Below are 15,189 nucleotides of genomic sequence, written 5' to 3'. Positions count from 1 at the left end.
GGTTTTCCCCCCTTCCCTATCCAATTTCAAATAACCAAATACAAATAAATCCAATATATCAGATAACAAAGTGAGATACTGTAACAATATGAGATAACCAAGGGACAGCAAAAGAGATGAGAGATAACACAGTACATTAAGGACAACAATCATTCATTATATGGCTTTTGTTTCAGTATCCTGGAGGTCCTTTCAATTAGCTTCATATTATATGGCCTTATGTATCAAGGTTTTGCTCTATTTTAGATCTCTGCTAGTAGAGCCCAAGGTTTCTACTGATTATGACAAATGAGGGAAACCACTGAGCCTAAGTTCCTTTGAGTCTGGCTTACTTCACTTAATATAATTTTTTTCTAAGACTTTCCATTTCCTAACAAATGGGGCAATGTCTTTTTTTCTGACAGCAGCATAGAATTCCATTGTGTACAAATACCACAACTTGTTGATCCACTCATCAACTGAGGGACATCTAGGTTGGATCCATATTTTTGCTATGGTGAATAATGCTGCAATGAACATTGTTGTGGTAGTGGATTTAGTATGCCCTAGTTTCTGGATGGTTGGGTAACTGCCAAGTACACATAAAAGAAAGGCTGGATAAGTAGGACTGCATTAAACTGCAGAGCTTTTGTATGGCAAAGGACATAGCTAGTAAATTAATTAGGAAGCCTACAGAGTGGGAGAAGATCTTCACCAACCAAACAAGGGACAAAGGCCTCATATCTAAAATATATCAACAACTCAAAAAAATTGAGTCACTCCAAAACTAATCTCCAAAGTAACAACCATCCATTAAAAAATGGGCCAAAGACTTAAAGAGAGTCTTCTCTGAAGAAGAAACAAAAATGGCCTATAGACACATGAAGAAATGCTCAACATCTCTGGTCATAAAAGAAATGCAAATCAAAACAACTGTAAGATTCCACCTCACTCCAGTTAGAATGGGCAGGATCAGGAAAACGAATAACAACAGATGCTGGAGGGGATATGGCCAGGAGGGATCCCTACTACACTGTTGGTGGGAGTGCAAACTCGTTCAACCACTATGGAAAGCAGTATGGCAGTGACTCAAAAGGCTAAACAGAGTTCCCCTATGACCCAGCAATTCACATTTACTTTTTAAGATACTTTTGCCAATGTGGTGAAAAAAGTTACACTAAATGTGCTTACCTGGTATTCCAAGTAATCTTGCCCATTTCACTCATCCAAAACCACTTGAGTATCCTCTTTTCTTGCCATCTCTCCAATGCAGCTAGATGCTCTTCAGCCTCTGGAACTCTCACTATGTTTCTACTTTTCTATCTCTCTCCCACTTTCTCCAATTGTGTTCTGATTTATGTTTTACCTGTTGGAAAACTCAGAATTGATTTGTACAACTTACGCTAAGGCCCTTATATCATTCACTTCACTAAAACCAAACTCGGCCTAGCAGTTATGATGATCCTTGACCAGATTTTATTCTATGACACTTTTTAGATTACATTATTAGAATGCATCACAAGTCCTAGATGATATGTATATCCATACAGGGTGGTAGCTTATAATTATTATATTGTAAGTTGTGAATAGTTGAACACATTATGGAAGATGAAAGGGTATTCAATTAGATAAACAGTATGAAAAAGACAGATACTTATTTTAAAAAAGATCTCAGATGGGAAATATTTATTTTTTAACTGCTGATGAACAATTCAATGTTTTTTTTCTGTACTTTCAATTTCTCCTTTCTGATGCCAAGATAATTTTCTGATGAATTCTTACTCTTGGCATCAAGTTTTAATTTCTGCTATTTTGAAAATCTGTGCAGTTAAGATGACAAAGCAATCCAGACAACCTCATGCTGCACTGTTAATTTCTTATATCCATTTCAAACTATTCATTCTCCTTTCAAGTTTCTGGAAAAGTATTAATTCTCTCTCAGCACTGAATGTAGACATTTTTTTTCTGAAGTAATTTGATATTTATGAATGTTGTTTTAACTGTTTGCATTTAGAATTTTAGTGAATAGGTTATGAAAATGAAGACTAGTGATTCTTGAATTTTTCTTAAAAATGGTGAAATTTAACATTTCTAAAAGAACAATAGAAAGATGACACTTATCAAGGGAAATGGTTTGCTTGATCTAGCTGGCAGCTCCATGGTTCTGAAAATCTAAGTATGAGTCTTAATATTTTGAATTTTCTAAATATTTAATCCATGTAAATTTTAGCAAAAAATAAACTGTCACATGGTTCAGGCAGAAAATAATTTATTGGAGGAGAGCATACTTCCAGCCTACACACAGAAGGTACAAATGAAAGGGAAGGAAGAGAAGGGAAAGGATGAGTTTGGCAGGATTGAGGTTAATGTAGGGAGAGGGTGGGGAGAAGGTTTGGCATATACAGACATGTCAGAATCGGGGAATCTCCCACAGTCCAAAGGAGGCGTGATCCAGGCAGTCCAAGATATGGCCTCAGAGAAAGGGGAGGTCACTTCCACCAGATGCTCTAGTTACCTGCATTATGAATGTTGGCCAGGAGCTTCTAGGAAGGGGCCATTTTTTCCCAGGCACACCTAACATTCCTGCCTTTTGATAGTTATAAATGGGGTTCTGGTTCTCTTTGGCTACTTTCTTTTGGCAAGGGTTTCAAATTTAGGGGGAGAAGGCAAAGTTGTTATCCAGTTCAGGAGAAGGCAACAGTTACTGTGCCTTGTGGCGAACACATGTATATGCCTTTGGAGGAGATCTGAAAGAAAGCTTACAAGGCAGAGCTGAGCAATAAGACACAATATTAGAGGGCACACAAATGGCAGAAAGAAGGGTTCAGGACAGAAAAAATGGCTTGGCTAGTTCCTATCTCCTGCATTCCAGTGGTCTTGGAGTTGGTAGAAAATGTCCTTAGCTATATTTGATATCTCCTGACTGGGTAGGAAAGAGCACGATAGACTGATAAAGAAGCTGGGACTGGATTGGAGAGGTAAAGAGCCAAATGAAGACCTTGGTAGATGTCAGGATTATAGAGTATGTATAGGAGACCCAGGAAGCTGCCAAGGCTAACTGTCCTGAGTCTAAGACATACTTTAAGTTCCTGTCCAGTTAGAAGTCAGGTATGAACATTAGACAGACATGCTTATTAACTACTTTCTTTTGATCTCCCAGCTCTGGTTAGTTTTGAAAAGGCAGGCACAAAGTGATTCCATTGAGGATGTGACACTACCCCTTCTTACTCCTTTAGGAGTTCCTTGCTAGAATGGTTCGTGCCAGTTGACATTTTTGCTCATTGACCTGGGTGCTGTCCTGGGATCCTTTGATCAAGTCTAGCCCTATACTACTAAAGCCACAGTCCCATTTCTGGCACCTTTTTACTTGAGTAGTTTATTGGAGATAAGAGTCATAGAGGGACTTTTTTTTGCCCAAGCTGGCTTCAAACTTCAATCCTTAGATCAAGTAAGCCTTTGCCACGAAATCCTTTTATGCCCAATTGACAATCTCTCCCTCTCCCTCTCCCTCTTTTCACTAAAAGACTCAATAAAGTCAAAACACCATACAGTTTCTGCTAATGCAATGGTAAATGGCCACAAGTTTTGTATGTCCAGGATCTCCTTATTCATCATTCTATCTCTTTTCTCCTAAGCCTCCCAATACATCTCTAGAATCTTTTATGGTCTTGTAGAAGTTCAGTCTCCTCCACTCCTGGGTTTCTGCCTCCATTATGTAAGGTTTAGCCAAAGGGAATCAGCTACATGGTTCACACAGAAAAGAGTTGACCGGTGGATAGAATACTGCCGGCTCCATGGAAGGCTGGTAGAGAAGGGAAGGAAGGGAAGGGACAGGAAGGAAAAGGAGAGAAGGGATGAATTCTGGAAGGATTGAGGCTAATGTAGGGGGCGGGTAGGAATGTGTGGCCATGGCAGATGAAAATGTGACCTCAGCATCTGGGAACATCCCAGATGGTATACCCAAGAGGTCCAGAATGTGACCATAGAGAAAGGGGAGGTAACTGTCCCTAGAGATGCTGGGTGGAGGGCTTGTAGGGAAGGGGCCATGTGTACACTCAGAAAGAACAATGGGGAAAGGGTTGTTCCTCCGCTCCCTCGACACCTAACACTCCATGGTAATTGGCTTTTATCTAATTTAGTTTTTTTTTTTTTTTGCTTGGTCATGGGTCTTGAACTCTGGGCTTGGGCACTGTCCCTGAGCTCTTCAGCTCAAGGCTAGAATCTACCACTTGAGCCACAGCACCACTTCCGGTTTTCTAGTGGTTAATTGGAGCTAAAAATCTCATGAACTTTCATGTCCATGGTAGCTTTGAACTGAAATCCTCAGATCTCATCCTCCTGAGGAGCTAAGATTAAAAGCATGAGGGAAAACTCTACTATAGACCAAATCCGCTTGGTATTGGCACAAAAACAGACCAGAAGATCAGTGGAACAGAATAGAAGACCCAGAAATAGAACCACATACCTATAGTCAACTTGCATTTGACAAAGGAGCCAAAGATATACAGTGGAACAAACACAGTCTATTCAATTATTGGTGCTGGCAAAACTGGGCAGCCACATGTAGAAAACTAAAAATTGACCCTAGCCTTTCGCCATGCACAAGCATTAACTCAATGTGGATCAAAGATCTCAACGTCAGACCGGAAACCGTGAAACTGCTACATGATAAAGTAGGAGAGACACTGGAACTCATAGGCACAGGCAAAAGATTCCTGAAGAGAATCCCAGGGTCACAACAGATTGGAGAGAGACTCGTTAAATGGGACTACCTAAAAATAAAAAGTTTCTGTACAGATAAAAGCATAGACGCAAAAGTAGAGGGACAGCCAACCAACTGGGAAGGATATTTACCAATAATACATCTGACAAATGCTTAATATCCATTATCTACAGGGAACTCAAGAAACTAATCCCCCCAAAACCCAATAAACCATTCACTAAATGTGCAAGGGAACTAAAGAGAGACCTATCAGAAGAGATTAAAATGGCAGAAAAGGATATGAGAAAAATATTCATCATCCATGGTCATAAAGGAAATGCAAATAAAAACAACCCTAAGATACCCCCTTACCCCAACAAGAATGGCCAAGATTTTGAACTCAGACAATGACAGTTGCTGACGGGGTTGTGGAGAAAAAGGAACCCTACTACATTGCTGGTGGGATTGTAAACTAGTTCAGCCACTCTGGAAAGCATTGTGGTTTCTTAAAGAACTGAAAATGGACCTTCCCTACAATCCTGCCATACCACTTCTGGGCATCTACCCTGAGCATCATAACCCAAGATATGATAAGGACACCTGCTCAGCTGTGTTCATCTCTGCACTATTCACAATAGCCAGGTGATGGAAACAATCCAGATGCCCTACTGCAGATGAATAGATACAGAAAATGTGGTATATATACACAATGGAATTCTACATAGCCAACAGACAAGATAAAATAATGGCATTCGCAGGGAAGTGGATGAATCTAGAGCAAATCATGTTGAGTGAGACAAGACCAAAGAAACAGAAGGCGCATGGTATCCTTACTATGTGGTTATTAGATCCAAACAGTACAAGAGCAAGGACTCAATATTTGCATACCCAGTGCTATGGACATGGTATTGGAAATATAAACACAATTACATAGACATAAAAACCTATGACTCTATAGATATAATGTTTTATTTCATAAATTAGTATGTATCTGTGATATACAAACCGTTAGCCAAATTTTGATTATGTTCTAAAAACTAAATGACAGTGATTATATATAGAGATTCCCTTCTTGAACACTTGTTAGTTAAACATGTCATTTGAAATATGATGTAAAAATCAATGTTAATAAATTTTTTAATGAAAAAAGCATGAGCCACCAGCGCCCGACTTAGTTTATTATTCCTAGTGAGATAGTAACATAACTTCTTTATGGGATTCCCTTCTTATATGTAGCCTCAAACCTCTGAATTCCATTTTTTTGCCAGTCCTGGGCTTGGGCTCAGGGCCTGAGCACTGTCCTTGGACTTTCTCAAGGTTAGAGCTCTACCACTTGAGCCTCAGCACCACTTCCAGCTTTTTTCTATGTATGTGGTACTGAGGAATCGAACCCAGGTCTTCGTGCATGCTAGGCAAGCACTCTACCACTAGGCCAAACTCCTGGCCTGAATTCCATTTTTTTAGAAGTCTATTTCTAAAATTCAACTCTGATTCTGTTACCATTGCTAAAAACCTATCAATGGTTTTTCTATACTTAGGAAATAGAATGAAATCTTTTTCTTAAACTGGCCTCTTCCTCTGTCCAATTCCACAGCCTACCATTCATCAAGTCAATCTTTATACACTTGTAAAAACAAGCTACTTCTAACATTGTTTTCATCCCATGCCTTCAGGATCTCTTTCTGTATCTAAAGCACTGCCTTTCCTCCTCTTTGTGTGCAACTTAGGATGCATCTCAGGTGCCAGTTTTCCTTGGGTACCTTCCTGCCCTTTGGCCTTCCTTAAGCATATTTCTATAGCCTTCTTTTCAGTCTTCATCAATAGACGGAAATTCTTTAGATCCACGTCTGTACCTAAGGCTCTATTGCACAGTTCTTAAATGTATAGCCTCTGGAGCCAAACAGTTGGGAACTAAATTCCCTTTCTACCACTTACTAAGTGAGTTTTATGTCCTCTCTTTTCCTTACTTTTCTTCTGTGTTAAATAGTGTTGGTATGATGAAGAAATTAATCAATGAATGTTCAGTGCCTAGGATTCTTTCTGGTGTCTTGTATAATAACTACCCCAATATTAATTGATCCCTAATTTATAAGCCTAGAATCTAGCAGTGTACTTAGTACAAAGTAGATATCATGTATGTGTGTATTTGATGTAAGTGACATACTTTTAATTAGGTAAAGTGCGTGAAATATAAAATTAAACTGTAAAACTGAACAATGTAAGAATATTCTGTGCATTTACTATGTTGTGCAGTCAATGCTTCTATCCAATTCTGAAACCTTTCTGATGGCTTAAAACTGCATTTCCTACTGGGGATTTCTATATTCTAACAGGGTCATGGTACAAATAGAGTAGTACTGCAAAAGAGCACAACATTCATGAAAGACTGACTTACACCCACTGCGCTGGTCAGATATCATGAAACAAATTCTCTAAGATCATTGGTGTAATGCCAAATGTGCCATTGCTATCCCTTCAAATAATAGAAGATTTCTTTGAAATAGCACAAAAGTAACATTTTCACTTCAGTTGAAGACTTTAGAAAGAAAACATTCCACATTGCCTAGGATGTGCTTAAATGCAGTCTGGCCTTTTGAAATCTGCCATCTGAAGTATGTAGTGACAAGAGAGAAGAGTCCAGAGCAGGTGCTGTTGACAGCAGCATTCCTGTGTGCCATCCTTGGCTCTGTGTCTCCAGAATGCCATTCGGTTCCTGTTCAAAGGGCCATTCAGTTGAGCTGCTGCCCACCAGCTCAGTCCATGCATATTCATAATTGGGAACAACACTGCCTTCATAAAGGACTTTTTGACATTAATTAGGACCCAGCTACAGCTATTGATTTCTTCACTCTTTCCATTGCCAGCTGCTGCCACTTTTCTGACCCTTTCAAGCCCAATTCTGCCCATATATAGAAATAATTTCCTTCCTAGTCAGGGTGTGTGCATATGTGTGCATGTGTGTGTGTGCGTGTGTGTGCGTGTGTGTGTGCACGTGCACATGTGTCTTGCACACACACATGTGTATGCTTGTGTTTGTATGTGTAAATGACTTCTATGTCAATGAAAATATTCCAATGTTTGGCTTGTATTGATAATCTGCCTACTGTAACGAACATATGCATACATATATATTTATTTATTCTGTATATCTCTGTGTGTGCATGTGTGTGTGTGTGTGTGTGTGTGTGTGTGTGTGTGTGTGTGTGTGGACTAGAGACTTAAGTGCTCCCTTTGCTTTAACAATTTGGGTCCTAGAACCTTGATTTATTTCTGTTGATTTTCCAAATCATTAGGGATTTATCCCTTTGTCTTTTGTTTTACACACAGTGGCTAAATCTTCCTCATTGTCCTTCGAGTTTTGGCACTGTATATGCCTTGCTGTTACAATATATTTCATATTTATACCTGGAAAGAGATATTGTACTAGTTTCCTCAAAATATATTTTCTACAATATAGTTTGTACAAACCAAAATGCCAATATAAGAGGAAAAAATCAAAGGAATTTATTGTGTGTGAAGGGTAGTATCATTTAAAAATCTATTTCCAGATTCATTTTTAGTTTCTAATTACCTAAGGTGATAAAATTCAATCAGCACTTCTATTTAATGCTTCATCTTGAGGGAGTTTTTTTCAACTAATAAAAGGGATGTGTTTCAGACTAAAAACCCGGAGAAATACATCTTTTTCTTAATTAGAGAGGAGCCTGTAAAACTGCTGTTGCAGCTCCTAGGCAGTGGGGATTTGCCTGTCCCAGTAGTTTTCTGTTGTGCAAAATATATGAAAAGAGAAAAACTAAAGCTGCCTTTGTAGAACTCAAAGTTTGGTCAGTGCACTGCTACTGCATGATTTATAATTCAATGGAAAATCACTCTCCTCCCCAGATATGCTAGAAGTACTAGGGTGACATAGAGAGCAGTTTGCAGTGGTTCAGGGAAGGCCTAGAGACACTGATCAGACACCTGTAGTAGTAGGTTTTGCAGGATATATTGACTAGATAGTGAATGTGATTGACTGTCTGGAGTTAGGTGGGTGCTGAATCTCACTTCATATATGTGGTTCAAGTGACAATGTCAAAAAAGCAGGTGATAGACTTCAGTGCCTGCCTGGATTGAATTATGTTCTCTGTTACTTCCTAATGATGTTGGTCATCCTGACCATGGATAGGGTACTACGCCTTTCAATCCTCCATTTCTTCACCTACAACATGAGAATTAATAGTAGCATCTACTTCAGGGATAGGATATCTAGTATGAAGCACATGTTTAGCACATATTAGCTAGGGTTAACATCATTAATGTTACTACTGCTCTGAAGAAAGTAGCATATATCCTAGTGCCTAAGAAAAATGAAGTATGTAGGCAGTGCACCCTTGTGTTTCTTTCCTAAGACTCCTCTTTTTATTTCACTGTGTGTGGCTATCTAGAATTTCTGTAGAATTGATCACATCTCAGTGTAGTAGCTTTAACTCACTATGAAAGCATTTTGATGACCGTCACAACTTCCATCATTCTCTCCCATGTCTCACAACTCCACTCCATCCCCTCAGTTTCATTGCCACATATGTACATTAAATATTATGGCTTAATTTGTCCATCTTTTTTCTCTCCAGTAATCTAACCTCCTCTCCTTAACTTTAACCTCTGAAAATACTTGTACCCACTTCCTGGAATACATTTTGTTAAGCTGTAAGTTAGTTGTTCAAAGGAATTGCACCGTTGAAATCCTCCTGCATATATAATGCTCCAGTTATCATATTTGTATACATATGCATATGACCTTATATATATTTTCATATATATTTATAATTTACTCCTACTTTCCAAATATGCGAGAAAACATGTGTCCTTTGTGTCTCTGAGCATAACTTAATTCACATACTGTAATTTTTTCCTGGTCCATCCATTTTCCTGAAAATAACATAATATCATTCATGCATATATATATATGTAATTTATGTTCAAAAGAGATAACATGTACATGTGAATATATATGTCATATCACACACATCACATTTTCTTTGTCCATTTGTTCTTCTATTGAAGGGCATCTGGACAGTTTCTATAAATTGGCTGCAGGGAATAGTGTAGAATGAACAGGGATGTACAAGTATCTTTAGAAAATTCTGACTTGTAATCTGGATAAATGTCCAAGAGCAGTATCACTGGGACATACAGTATTTCTATGTTTAGGTTTTTGGGGAATCTCTGAACTTTCTTCCACAGTGGTTACATAATTTATACCCCCACAGAGTAATAGGATTCTTTTTGCCATACCTTAGCAGTTTTTGTCATTGTTCACACGATGTCTGTTCTCACTGGGTATAATGGAATCTCAGTGCTGTTTTGATTAGCATTTCTTTTATGGCTAAAGCTAATGGGCATTTCCTGTGTTTATTGGCCATTTTTACTTCTGAGACCTTAAACCTCTCCATAGCTTGCATTTTTAGAATCTTACAAGGAAATTTAGTTCTTTAGCTTTTGAGTTCTTCATATATTATGGATATGCACACGTGTGTCTCTGTGTCTGTGTAGTATTAGGACAACAAATATATTTTACTGAGATATAATTAATATATCATAAAGGACATTTTAAGTATAAAATTATATATATGTGTATCTATATATGTACATAATACTGTGGAGGGTTTGTTCAGGCATATTACCACCAGATGCTTAGACCTTAAGTGTATCAACTACTTTTCTATTGTGATAAAATGCCTATTATAACCAAAAAAGAGGAAGGATTTATTTTGGCTTATGGTTTTATAGGGTTCAATCATAGTTACTTGGCCTCATGTGCTTGGGCAGAACATCATGGCAGTGGTGGTATGTGGGAGAGAACTTCATCACCTCATGGCAGGAAGGAAGCAGAAACAATAGGAGGAAACCAAGGCAAGATATGCCTTTCTATCTATTCCTTTCTAATGTTCCAGGGCCTACCAAATAGCTACAGCAGCTAGAATTAAAATATTGAGCACATGAACCTATGGAAAATATTTTATATTAAAACCAAAAAGGCATTCCCACATATCCAATTGTTTCTTGTTGATAGCTAAGACAGAAGACTTTTTTTCATATATATATATATAGACATTCAAAAATCTTACAACTGATCTATATCCTGTTTGCCAGGGACAAAAGAAGAAACACAAGTCATCTTACTTTCCATTATTTTAGTTCTTATAATGAGTTTTCTGTTGTTAGCATAAAATTGAAAGATGACAAGATTCCAAACTAGAATAACAGTAGAATCAAATAATTCTAAAGTCAAGTGACATTTGGCACTGTGGGGAAATATTCTTGGTTAAAACCTTAAAATCAGATGGCTGTAGTTTGAACTTCTCAACTATGTGACAATCAGTCCTTAGCCTCTATCATTTAGAAAATTCAAGAGAAAGTTCAAGAGTTACCTTGTCAGGGAATTCTTTCTGAACCACCTAATACAGTTTCCCATTATTCCACTTACTGTTTTGTTATATAATTTCATTTTCTTTTTGTCAATCTTGGGACTTGAATTCTGGGCCTGGGCATTGTCCCTGAGCTCTTCAGCTCAAGGCTACCACTCTACCCCTTGAGGCACAGTGCCACTTCCAGTTTTCTGGTGTTAATTGGAGATAAGAGACTCACAGACTTTTGTACTGGGCTGGCTTTGAACCATGATCATCAGATCTCAGCCTCCTGAGTAGCTAGTAATACAGGCGTGAGACATGGGCACCTGGCTTCTTCATGGCTTTTATTGCTACCTGAAATTATTTTCCTTGTTGTCTTGTTTATTATCCTCTGAGAATGTAAATCTCATGAGGGCAGACATTCTATCTGGTTGGTTTCTTGGTGCATTGTTGTGTTTAGAGCATGGCTTAGGAAATAGTAGAATAAATATCTGTTGAATAGATAGATGGGTAAATGGATAGATGAATGGGTGAATGAATAGATATGGCAGGAGGTATCTCAGAATGGTGTGGAACTGCCTGCTTAGGGTATGGTAGGGGAAAAAAAGAGAGATTAGGATTTTAGGTAATAGGTCATGGGAATATATTATGTCTGTGATTGGAAAATATCTTAACCTGCTATCTTTCTGTACATTTATTACTAAAATCTGCATTAGACCTGGAAAAATAAGCTTCATGCCAGCTAAACCACATATGGCACTAATGAGGTAAATTGGTTTTAAAATTAAATACATTGGATAATTTCATGTTTTATCTGTTTCATTGTACATATACATACATTTTGAAACTCTTTTTAAGTACATACTAGTAGCTACATACTACTTGTACATACTAGTAGCTAGCTATTGGAAACCAGGATTGATAAATAAAATAAACCATAGTTAGGGAGATACTTATAAACCTTTGTGTGTAGATGGAGAGCTTACTAGCATAGAGGACTAAAGTCCACTGAGGTGTGCTGGCTTGAGATTATCTTGTGATATATGGGAAGATATTAAGACAGGGTCTCTGGAAAGTAAGCAATAATAGTCTGCTATTCCAACCGATCTAATAAAGACAAAATGTCTTTGACTGAGATACATTTCTTCTAGTTTTTCTTTTGTCAGAACTGGGGTCTGAATTCAGGGCTTCATATTTAGGTAGGTACACCAACATTTGAGCTAATTTACTGGCCATTTTTTATTTTTTTAATTTTTTGCCAGACCTGGGCTTGAGCTCAGGGCCTGAGCGCTGTCCTTGGACTTTCTCAAGGCTAGAGCTCTACCACTTGAGCCTCACCACCAATTCTGGCTTTTTTGTATGTATGTGGTACCAAGGAATCGAACCCAGGTGTTCGTGCATGCTAGGCAAGCACTTTAACCACTAGGCCAAACTCCTTGCCCTGGCCATTTTTTATAAACTGTTGAGATAAAAGGTTTTCTACCTCCCCAGATGCACGTTATACTGCAGTCCTCCTATTTACAGTTTCCATAAAGCTAAGATAGTAATTACATACCACCATGCCCAGATTTTTTTCTGTTGAGATTGGTCTTTATGAACTGTTTTGTTCAGATTAGCCTGGAATTTCCATTTTCCTAATCTCAGGCTCTTAAGTAGCTAAGATTCTGTTTGACTCTTTTTGTCCATTTTTGTTCTTTAAAAGTTAGGAATAAATAAGGATGAGTCTGTAAATAAACACTTCTATGCCTTGGTAAGAGCTGATGATGGAGTTTACCCAACTCTTTAGCCAGTTAGAAATGTCAGGAGTCTTCTCTGACCCTAGCTGTTTCCTGACTAGTATGGTGAAAAAAGTATGGACGCACAAATTAAATGGGAATCACTGTCATCTGGGGTGAGAGGCAGAAGAATCCTATTTAAAATGGAGCTTCTTTGGCCATAGCCTTATAGGTTTTGATTTTCTAGATCTTGTGTAGGACTTATGAAACTTTAACTTTAACAAATGTCCAGCCAAATGATTTTGATAGCTATTTTGTGCAGTATAGTATATGTTTTGAGAAGCGCTAGTTTAGTGATACAATGGCTTTGCATAATGTGGAAACAGAGTTGGAGAGGAGAGTGAATTGCTGGTTAGAAATACCTATTCTGGGGATGCTGTAAAAGACTACAACTTCTAAGGTGGGCTCTGAGCCATGTTTCCTAAAGACTTTTAATTTGTACTTGGCAATAAATTTAATACCCTTTTATGATACTTGAAAGAGCTGTATAATTTCATCATCTGGTCATTATTACTGGCACTAAAGGAATGACTATTATTGGTACTTAATTTATCTTCGCTAGTTTATTAATGACTGTGAAGCACATAGCATAAGAGCTGCCTTGTTTGCATATAGAGCACATATGCAGATAGAGAACACCTGTTCTTTCGGGGTGGGGTCAACAAGCAGTCATTTCCTTCTTTCTTCAAGGCATTTTCCATGCTGTCTCTTCCCTTCTTCAAACTGATTTGAGCAATTAAAAAGAATATGACATTTATTCCTATGGATCTGCAATCCAAACACCCTCAAGCTCTAACTTTCCTATTTACTAAATCTTAGAAGACAGCAGGAAAAATACAATAGCCTCCTGGTTCCTTGAGTTGGGAACTGTTAGGCCTTCTTGGGAAAAGTGTTGCTTTTCTCCATGCAAGTCTGCACGTAGACATTTCCTTCCCCTTTGTTATCCATGAAGGATGGCATGGTCTTCCCTAGCAGACCCCCACACAGTACTTATGTTATCCAGGAGACCTGCACACCTGGTGGCAGTTACCTCTCAGACTCTGAGGTCATGTCCCTATCCGCTATGACCACACCTCCTCCACACCTCCTCTTTCTACTTAACTGCAATTCCATCACACCTTCATCCTTTCCTGCAGCCCTTCCACTGCAGGGCGGGCTGGCAGTTTGGTATTCCGGCCCCCCACCGGCAGCAAACTCTGTTCTGCCTGAACTATGTGGCAGTTTCCTTACACCTGGTGCTAAAAACTTGGCAGGGGACAGAATCAGAAGTCACTGGATCATTTCTTCTCCTTCTGAGGGTTAATCCGCCTCCTTGACCATCCCTCCTGGCATCAAATTGTTGCAAGCTGGAGGAACTCCATTTCGAAGTTCTCACGTTTACCATTGCTGGCTACAGATCCACCACATTGTCTCCTCCCTACATCAGTTGAGTAACTTTCCTCCCCCTTGATGTCTGGTGAGTAACTACTCTATGATACCACTGACCCTGTCTAGATGTGGTGCCATACCAGAGGGCTCCTACACCCCCTTGGCCGGTCATTTCCCCTTTAAGGGATGCCGAAATCCAGGAATCTGACTCTTACTCTAAAAGAGGCACTATGGGTGCACAGGGACGCCTTCTGTCTGTAACCTCTTAACACTCACCAGACTCTCTCCCCTTCTATATCCTGTGGGACCATGCCCCTCTTGGACCTACAGGACCATACCCTTCTACATTCTGCTGAGCTCTGCCCCTCCTTGTCTTCACCAGATCTATAATGTCCTGTTCCTAAATGGTTAGAAACACCTAACACAATGGTAAATGGTTAGAAGTTCTGTACTTCCAGGCATTCCTTTCTCTCTGCAATTATCATTCCCTCTGCCAATCTTGTGTAACTTTTCTTACCCCTTCCCCAACCCCCAGCACATGGGTCTGGGCAGCCCATCTTCAGGCTTTTCAAAGATAAAATGAATTTTAAGAATAACAATATCATTCTTCTAAACGTAGTGCTGAAACACCTGATGAGGCACAGGGAATGAGTTGTGGGAGAAGGAATTGTGTCATTCATTTACTCATAACAAGACTGGAGTCTGAAACAACATTAGAGCAAGATAAAAAAAATTATGGTGGCTAAAAGGATATTGTTCATGCCTACCCATAAATGTGGATTTCAGCAGTAGGGAATGTTTGGGCATGGGTAGAACATTGCCAGACAACAAAGACAGAGAATGGACAGGATAAAGAAAATGAGCTGAGCAGAGGACAGGGTAAGTTCTTACCTTCCCACCCACACTCTGTTTTAGCAAATAACCAGCAGCACCAGCTCCTTTAATTTAATCCTTTTCTTGTCTTGGTTAGGACAAA

The sequence above is a fragment of the Megascapheus bottae genome, chromosome X (genome assembly GCF_031878675.1).
Source record: "Megascapheus bottae isolate mThoBot1 chromosome X, mThoBot2.hap1, whole genome shotgun sequence".
In the NCBI taxonomy this organism is placed as follows: Eukaryota; Metazoa; Chordata; class Mammalia; order Rodentia; family Geomyidae; genus Megascapheus; species Megascapheus bottae.
This window is presented reverse-complemented; position numbering follows the sequence as displayed.